Genomic DNA, 8990 nt, shown 5'->3' on the forward strand with positions numbered 1-8990 from the left:
TGCCTATCTCTGCCAAGGCCTAGCTAGCAGACGAGGAGTTAAAAATACCACCTGGGACTCGCTGGAGGTCCACGAGATGTGGCGGGGCTGCAGCTTTACACATTACCAGGGGGAGAGGAGGAGGAGAAGGAGGGGGGGGGGGGGGGGGGGGAGGCATTATATTTTGACTTGCTGGATGGACTACATTTGCGAACATGTCAGAGGTTAGAAAACACGAATTGCACCAATAGGCCGGTGCATGCACTTATATTAAAAGCAAACATGTACAAATTGGTAGTAAAAATACTGCTGTGACTATATTTTGTTTCGGATATTCTGCATGAGTGTAAAATGAGTCCATTCATTCAATCAACTGACAACTTTCCAACCTCTGTTTGCCTATGCTTAATTTACTTTCCACAGGACAACTATTGTGGCAGTCTGGATTCGTTTTTTTGGCAGGCACAGGACAACTCTGAACGCAGACGTTTCTGTCCCAAATATTACACCTCGCAAGTCAAATTGGAGTTTATAACGCTAGACAGATAACTCTTAACATATATAGCGTAATACATTTTCCATAGGCTGCTATAGAAGGGGCTCTCTTTTGGGGTTGTGTCTGTGGTACAAAGTTTCTTAAAAGTTGTCTTTGGCTCTGTGATGTGGCAGAGCCCATAGTCCTGCCTGTCACGTAGGAGACGTTATCATTCCCAGAAGTGGGTCTGCAGTCTCAGAAAACTGTCATTTAAGGTAGAACCCCCCCTCCCCCCGACCTTTGACCACCAAACAACATGGATGCCATTTCGGCTTAGCATAGAACGCAAAAGTTTTTTCCATATGGGCCACAAAATTTGCGCAAGTATATTGTTCTGCTATTCGGTTCCCTTATCTAGGAACGACACTGAGTAGCACTTGCTTATGTACACAATAATGGCTTTATTGTAACACATCAGTGTAGCCTAGAATAGCAATGCTAATTCTCGTAGGCAGAAATATAATGACGTTTTGTTGTACAACTCAGTGTATAGGGATACCAACAACCCCCCCACCCCACCAAAAAAAAAATAATAATAATAATCTCATTGCTATGATATAAACCAGCTACTGTAGACGTACGCAAAGATACAACTTTTTTTTTTCTGATGTCATATTTTTCAGTCCTTTTGATTGGTTTCCATTAAAAAAAAAAACAGAAAAACTTTTATTTACTTTAGTAGTGTAGTGTCAAGTCACCCCTTGGTGCTAGATTGGACAGACGCCTACTGTATTCGTGACTTGTAGATTCATTTGTATACCTGTGAATGGACTTTGTTGCAGCTTTGGGGGGATGTTGGTATAGTATTACTGTGAATGAAATAACTTTCACTTGTATATATGGGAGACGAAAGCTACTTCTGAATCTGTTACATACAACAGACGCCTTGTGTTAGTTGGGGTGTATCATAGCTTTGAATTCTTAGGACTAGAAATTTATTTTGCACAGTAGTTCAGCTGAAACTTTTTCTTTTCTTTTTTTAAATATTTTTGCAGGTTGACTGTAATGATATAATTTACTGTATCTGGAAGCCTGACTCTTTTTTTTACAACATATTCAGGGTTTTATAAGCTTCTACAATATTTCTCTGCTGTAGTATAAGTATTAAAAGCAGTCGCTGGCCATCCACATAACAAGGCACTTTAAAAAATGTGACAAAAAAAAAAGTTTCAGATGTGTGCCGGCTATGGTTTAAGTTCTGATAATAGTACTTTATTACACGCTAAGGTATTGTGCTGTCGGGAGCTTTACCATTGCAGCAAATACAGAGAGCATATGTGTAACAGTGATGTGTGAATGCCATTAATACCTGTCTGCAAATGACTGGTGATTTATTCTGTAGGGTCTAGAATTCTGAATGCCATTTTGAAAACGTATGCACTGTTATTCTGCCTGGTGGGGTTGGCTGGTAGTGTGTCGGTAGTTAGGCAAATAACGATACATAGGTGACCCAGGGGCGCATTATAGAAAAAGCACTTAATAAATAAAAGTTAATTTTAAAAGTAATTGAGCTAACAGTCTAGAAATCTGACCGTGCAAGCTTTTCTTTACATATACATATTGAAAAATAATTTTACATTCACTCCGCCAAGGCACAATACTGTGTGTTTTGTGTGTGTGTGTGTGTGTGTGTGTGTGTGTGTGTGTGTGTGTGTATATATATATATATAATATTATATTAGAGAGAGAGAGAGATATCTAGATATAGACTAATATATATATATATGTGTGTGTGTGTATTATTTTTAGCTAGGAACATTTATTGACTTACTGTAACTACAGTTGGGATTTGAGCAAGTAAATATCTCAGTTGGAGAAGTTTACCCCCCTAACTGGCTTTCAACAGGTTTATACACCATCGTCTGATTTTAAGAAACTGTGGGTAATATTATGTTTAGTGTATTTCATGTGAGCAGTTACATAAACAATCTCCCAGCAAATGGCCTAAATAAGGTCCTTACTTAAATAACTGCAACAAATATATAAATGTGTGTGTATATATATATATATATATATATATATATATATATATAGTCATTTTTTAAGGTCCTTTTAAAGACCTGTGTGCAATGTGTATTGTATTGAAATCAGTGTGTACGTGTGTGCTCTAGACTTACCTAATAATTGCCCTCAGCATTTTTTTAGGTGTTTTTTTTTATTATTATTTGAGCTTTTCTTAGTTGATATTTCCCCAATTTTTTTGCTTATGTATATGCTTGAAAGAGATCTAACAGTTCTCAAATGTTGTTGTTGTTGTTGTTGTTGTTGTGTGGAATAAACTACTCTTATGTGTTGTTGTTTTTCCATTCTTGAAGTGATGTGCTGTAACTTTTATTACAATTATAATATGATTTTTGTACCTGCTTTTATATACAGGTTTTGCCTTTTTTTTTATACTTTGCACTACTGCAGCCACATCTACAGCACAGTGAAAAATTAGCTTCCTAGTGTAATTTTTATTTTTGCAGTGTATTAAAAAAAAAAAAAAATTCCTGCTGAGCTCTGCTGGAACGCTGCAATTGCTGTGTATAATGAGATCCCAATGGCAGTTTGATTTTAGTGTCTTTAAATCTCTGTTTCTTATTTAACATTGTAAAGCATTCTTACTTAAAATCGGATGTAAGAGCGATCTGGATGGTCTCTTTCTTTCAGGCAACATAAGGCCACAAAAGTGACTGGTGTGCTTTACAAGATTAATAAAGAAATTTTTAATAGTACGTAGGATTTATTTTTTATTTTTGTGTGCGTAACACAGGTGGCCTATATGTAAAATGTTAACTAATCGCCCCACCGATGGAAGTTCTTGGGTTTGCGGAACTTCCATAAATGGACATTTGTGATGTACAGTAGTGAAGCAATAGATCTAGTATTTAAAATGCAATAAAAAAAAAAATTGCGAGGCACCAAAGTTTTTTTCTTTTCTTTTACGAAACTAATCAAAGTCTATGCATTGGTCGTATCCGTGGTAATAGCACACAGTAATTGTTAATTGATACTTACAGTGTGATACGGGATTAAGTGAGTTCATAGGAGGAATGACTATGTCAGCTCTATGAAGTAGTGTTAACACCCTATTGATAAATTTACGTAGCCATGTGTTATGTGATGTATGTGCTGCGTTTCAGCCTGCAACCCTCCCTACAGTCCCAATGAACCTGATTTGAAGGGTATGCCATTACAGCTTAAACAAGACCCAGAGCTTTGCTGGAACCGTCATCTGGCGGGCCATGTCTCGCTTACGACAAAAACCTCTCCGTCGGGCGACAGAAGTTTGGATGCTGGACTGGTGGCATCATAAGCTGGCAAGTCGGAAACGATCAAACAATTCTGACTGGTGCCAGTATTTCATTCCTGCAGGTTAGACACCCCACCCAATGTGATGCCCCACCCTGTGTGGATGACTATAATTCAGTAGGGCTATGCTTATCGTGGTAACCCTCCCTAAGGCTGGAGACGTAGATGCATTTGGTTTCTTTAATCTACGTTTGCATCCTAGAACAAAGTCTGTCCCTAAGAATCGAGGCTTTCCTCAAATATGCAAGGTTAGGAAACCCCAAATAAGTTTCTTTGCAAAGTCCATGATGCAGTAGGTGTAACCTTACGTGACAAAAAGTTGTGAAACTGAGTTTACAGAACTGATAAAAGACAGATATATAATTCTGTTAAATTAGTTATATACACACGAACACAATTTTTAACTATCTCTTACCAGGATATCACTGCACTGGTATTAACATTATTGAACAAAGAAACTGGATTGGCAAGCTTTGATATTTCAGAGAACTGTGCAATTCCAAAAGAAGTGGCAAAGTGTATCATATTCTGTTTGAAGAATTAGTGATGTGTTACATGACTAGCTTTTAAATTAAATCAGTGGTATTACAGTTATGGAAAACGCCATAGGTAATATGAAGTTATGTTTGGGATTTAGGGCTTGCGTGAATGGAATTAAATGCATATATCTGCCCGTTGCAACTTATGCTTGACTTGATGCACATCGTCACCATAAAGTGTCCTTGCACTCGCCCAATTGTTAAACGGACTGCAGACAGGTATATTTATACGTATGCATAACGTGGCCTAGAGCGCAATCCTGTCAGCGCAACCTCGGTGAACTGCGCCTATGTGAGAAGCCCTATTACAGCCCACTTCCGCCTCTTACAGTCGCATGTGGAGATGCGCAAGGGATGGGTTGCGACGCTGCATCGTACGGTTGGTTTCGCAGCATGCGCAGTTTGAAAACGCACAATAGATGCTCTGCGAGATGCCTTGTATTCAATTCTGCATCAGCCTTAGGGGCAGATTTAGCAATGAGTGATATTCTTGCTATCACTCACTGCGAATGATAAAAGGTGCTCCAGCCAATCCGCTCCCATCATTTTTCAAACACATGGCGGTTGGGTGCTGATTGGCTGGAGAACCATTTAACATTCGTAATGAGTGATAACAAGAATATCACTCATTGCTAAATCTACCCATTAGTGGATTCCCTTTCTGCAAAACACTAAAGTTGGAGAACCCATGTAAAATATACAAAATGACATTTATATTTACTATTTGTCAGTTCCTGCTCTGTCCTCAATATTTCCCTTCCTGTTAAATGATTTAGAAATGCTCCTCACAGTGACCAGTTTGCGTAGGAAGAACTCCGTAACTCTGCAAATGGTATTCCCTTTCTCGTTACCTCGATTAGCAGAACGGCTTATCTTAAGAGGCATTAGTGATCATGTCAGTGTTTAGCGGTCACTGAGTGGCTGTAAATTTAGCAATTATTGCTCTACCTTCTGTATACAAAGTGTTGCCCCTGTCCCTCACTCCCACAACAGAAGAGTTGGTTGCAGTTAATCTTTATAGAGTAGTCGGGGGCCCCTTGTTATCTTTCCTAAAAAGCATCTGGGGGGCAACCGGCTACACAGCACAAAGTTTGACCCTGTCACTTGGCTGCCTGTTCCATTATCAGTTTTGGCCATAGGCCGTGATGACCTGATTAAAAATAAGATCCAACTTTTTTTGGGTGACCACATGGGTGCAGTTGGCAAATAACCTTAGACTGGCAGATGGTAGTCAGTCATGACTGGATTTATGTTCATTCCCGAATATAGTTTGCCTCAAGTCTAGTTGGCTTATTCTTGGGCATCATGTTTGGTTGTGGAACCACATCCGGTGTTATCAGTCCCTCCTGCCGATATCGCAATGTGCGGCCAGTATGATGCCACAGTTGCCGTAGCTCCTAGATTTGTTGTACTTTGCAGACGCCAGAAAAATGACTTGACTAAAAAAATTTTAGCTAGCAAAATGTTTTTGGTGGAAATTTATTTTCTCTCTTCCAAAAAAATCTATCTTATTATTTTGTTGGCAGCATTTTTGTTGCTGTTGTTGTCTGCTTGTCCCTAATCAACAGTTTCTTTGTAGTAAAGATTGCGTCGTAACCGTACCTCGTGACTAATTTGTTCTTATAATAATAGTTTGTGGTTGCAACAAAACTGTCCGCAAGTATAAAGTGTTTCTTCTTCTTCTCCTTTTTTTTTTTTTTTTTTCTTTTTCTTCCTTTCATCAGGAAGTAGTCTGTTAATGAAATTCATATTGTGCCCAAATCAGGGGAACAGGATGGTCCATAGTGTTTTTTACCCTCTACGGAATTGCTTTATCTGTCTGTCTGTCTGTCTGTCTTGTCTGTCTGAGTTCATGCTATGGGTATTCTCTTAATGGTTTCCTTCAGTTTTGCCTTAAACCATTTCAAACCACCTCTGCTGCCAGTGTGTGCCAACTCTTTGCTTGTGAGAGATTATCTGTGACAGTTTCTGTTATATAATGAAGAGAAATATTGTTTGAACAAAGGTAACATATTTTGATTTGTGTGTGTCTTTGGCAGCAGGCGTTAGTTCTGTTCTGGAACCCAGGGTGATCTAACCGTGTAAATATTGGAATATTTTATAGAAGGCAGTATAGCTGTAGTGTGTTTTAAATCATCAGAGATCTGCATATACAAATCCCAAAATGGTAAACTCTGCTATCTAAACTGCATGAGCTTATTTCCTTCAGGTGTTAGCAGAGGCTGCTCTGTAAGCATTAAAGCCACTTGTTGAACTCGGATGAAGTTTGATTGCACTTTATATGTTGGATTTTTCAGGATTTTATTTGGGGAAAATGTCATGATTTCAGTAGATACAGATTATGAACAAGTTTGTGTAGTGTGTGGATATACTGTATATGGTGTGTATTACTGGAAGGTTATATGTGTATAAATCGGTATAAAAACTTGATTTAAAAACAACACAGCTTTACAGTAATAGTATACAACAAGAAAATATTTACCAGTGTGTCAAACCGTGGGTGCTTCACCGTGGGTAAACTGCAGCGTTCGGGTAACCTAGTGTGTAGGTGTTCAGATGTGAAAGACAGTGTATCCCCTTATTTAAATGTTTTGTTTTACTCAATTTTTAATGCAAGTTTATGTCAGGCTTGGGCTGTAAAAGTCAAGAACATGAAGGAATTGGGAGCATTCATTCATTTGAGACCATATTTAAAATCGATACATTTTCATATTCTGGTGTATTAGTATACAGGCAGTCAACACCTGTCCGGCTGATGTATGCATGAAGCATACTGGAACTTGCAGTTCCACAAGATTTTGAATGTCAGACTGTCTGTCGAGCCTATATAAGAGTGTGGGTTCTTAATTTTTATTTTGCATAGTACTTCTGTCATTATCATTTATATGTATATGTGCATATATAATAAATATGTGTATGTATGTTTATATATATGTGTATATATATATATATATATATATATATATATATATAATCTGTAGTGCATACGATTGTAAAGTTTGAACACACACTGTCATAATATATTTTAACAGAATGTAAACTATTATACACTTGTTAAATTGGTTATGTGGCATTTTTGCATATGAGCGTGCATGTATGTATATGAAAGGCTATGTGCTGTTTATAATTATAGGTCTCCTATAGCTGCTTAGACATATAAACTGTTTCATGTCCTGATCTACAATAGTTTTGTGTTACAGGGTTTTTTTTTTAATTTAAGCTATTTAAATCATACAGTCATGTCTCGGACCGCCTTGTTATATTCAATATAAAATATATGATACAAGGACGTATTCTACTCCAGGCAGTGCACCCCTTTAGGATGGAAGTGATGTCATACTGTATTCTATAAAATGTTTTGTGCCCCCCCCCCCCCCCTGGAATTATATTATTAATAATGTTTTTTTTCGTGCGGTTCGATAGTGTCCTCTTCCTTTTGATGCGTGTTTTGGTTTGGCCTATCATTTGATGTATTTGTAAAATCCGCCTGTAACCTGAAAGTCAGACTTGGGATCTGATAACACTAAAAGAGTAGAAATCTTTTTCTTAGTATTTAATGTTTAGTAAATACTGTTAGTTTTTTTTTTACAAAAACATTTGGAGCCACTGTACAATAAACAATGAGTACACAATCATTATGCAGCTACAAATCAAAACAAGAAGTAAAACAAACAAAAATTAAGTTACAACCTAAGGGAAAAAGTCCGACTGGCTCTACAAATTGTGGGGTTGGTGAAATTATTATTATTATTATTATTATTATTATTATTATTATTATTATTATTATTATTATTTGATGTTTATTATTATTATTATTATTATTATTATTATTATTATTATTATTATTATTTTTAGGTTTTTTATTATTATTATTATTATTATTATTATTATTATTATTATTATTTTAGTAGTATTATTATTATTTTAGTATTATCACTATAATAATAATAATAATAATAATAATAATAATAATAGTAGTAGTAGTAGTAGTAGTAGTAGTAGTATATTACATTTAATTTATAAATCCTCAAATTCCACAGCAGTGAATATAAGGCAAAATACAATTGCAATATTGCATGTTTACTGCAGTATTATAACTCAGTTTATATATTTCTGTAGATATGTGGCAAGGACCACAAAGCTGGAGTTGATACAATGAAAGTTAAAGTTACACATAAGCAGTGCTTGTACATATCAAACATAATTGTAAACTTTAGTATCTTTTTTGTAGGTATATTATATTTTACATAAACCCTGCAGGGAATATGACTTCATATGGGTGTATTCAATGGATTTCGGATCCTTTCCGACAGAAAGGATCCATCATCTCAGTATTCAATGAGCGGCCAAATCCGACAGGATTTGGCCGTTCCAGACAATGCCAACCCGGCTTTTTTTAAAGTCGGATTGACATTGGTGGTCATTCCGAGTTGTTCGCTCGGTAATTTTCTTCGCATTGCAGCGATTTTCCGCTAACTGCGCATGCGCAATGTTCGCACTGCGACTGCGCCAAGTAAATTTGCTATGCAGTTAGGAATTTTACTCACGGCATGACGAGGATTTTTCTTCGTTCTGGTGATCGTAATGTGATTGACAGGAAGTGGGTGTTTCTGGGCGGAAACTGGCCGTTTTATGGGAGTGTT

The 8990-nt window shown here is 36.9% G+C and overlaps 1 protein-coding gene across 2 annotated transcripts in view; it reads left to right on the top strand.

Moving 5' to 3' along the window:
• The window catches only part of TRPS1 (transcriptional repressor GATA binding 1), a 331746-nt gene that overhangs the window by 3099 nt on the left and 319657 nt on the right, over positions 1-8990 (top strand). The window lies entirely within an intron of this gene.

This window comes from Pseudophryne corroboree, chromosome 5 (genome assembly GCF_028390025.1).
Source record: "Pseudophryne corroboree isolate aPseCor3 chromosome 5, aPseCor3.hap2, whole genome shotgun sequence".
In the NCBI taxonomy this organism is placed as follows: Eukaryota; Metazoa; Chordata; class Amphibia; order Anura; family Myobatrachidae; genus Pseudophryne; species Pseudophryne corroboree.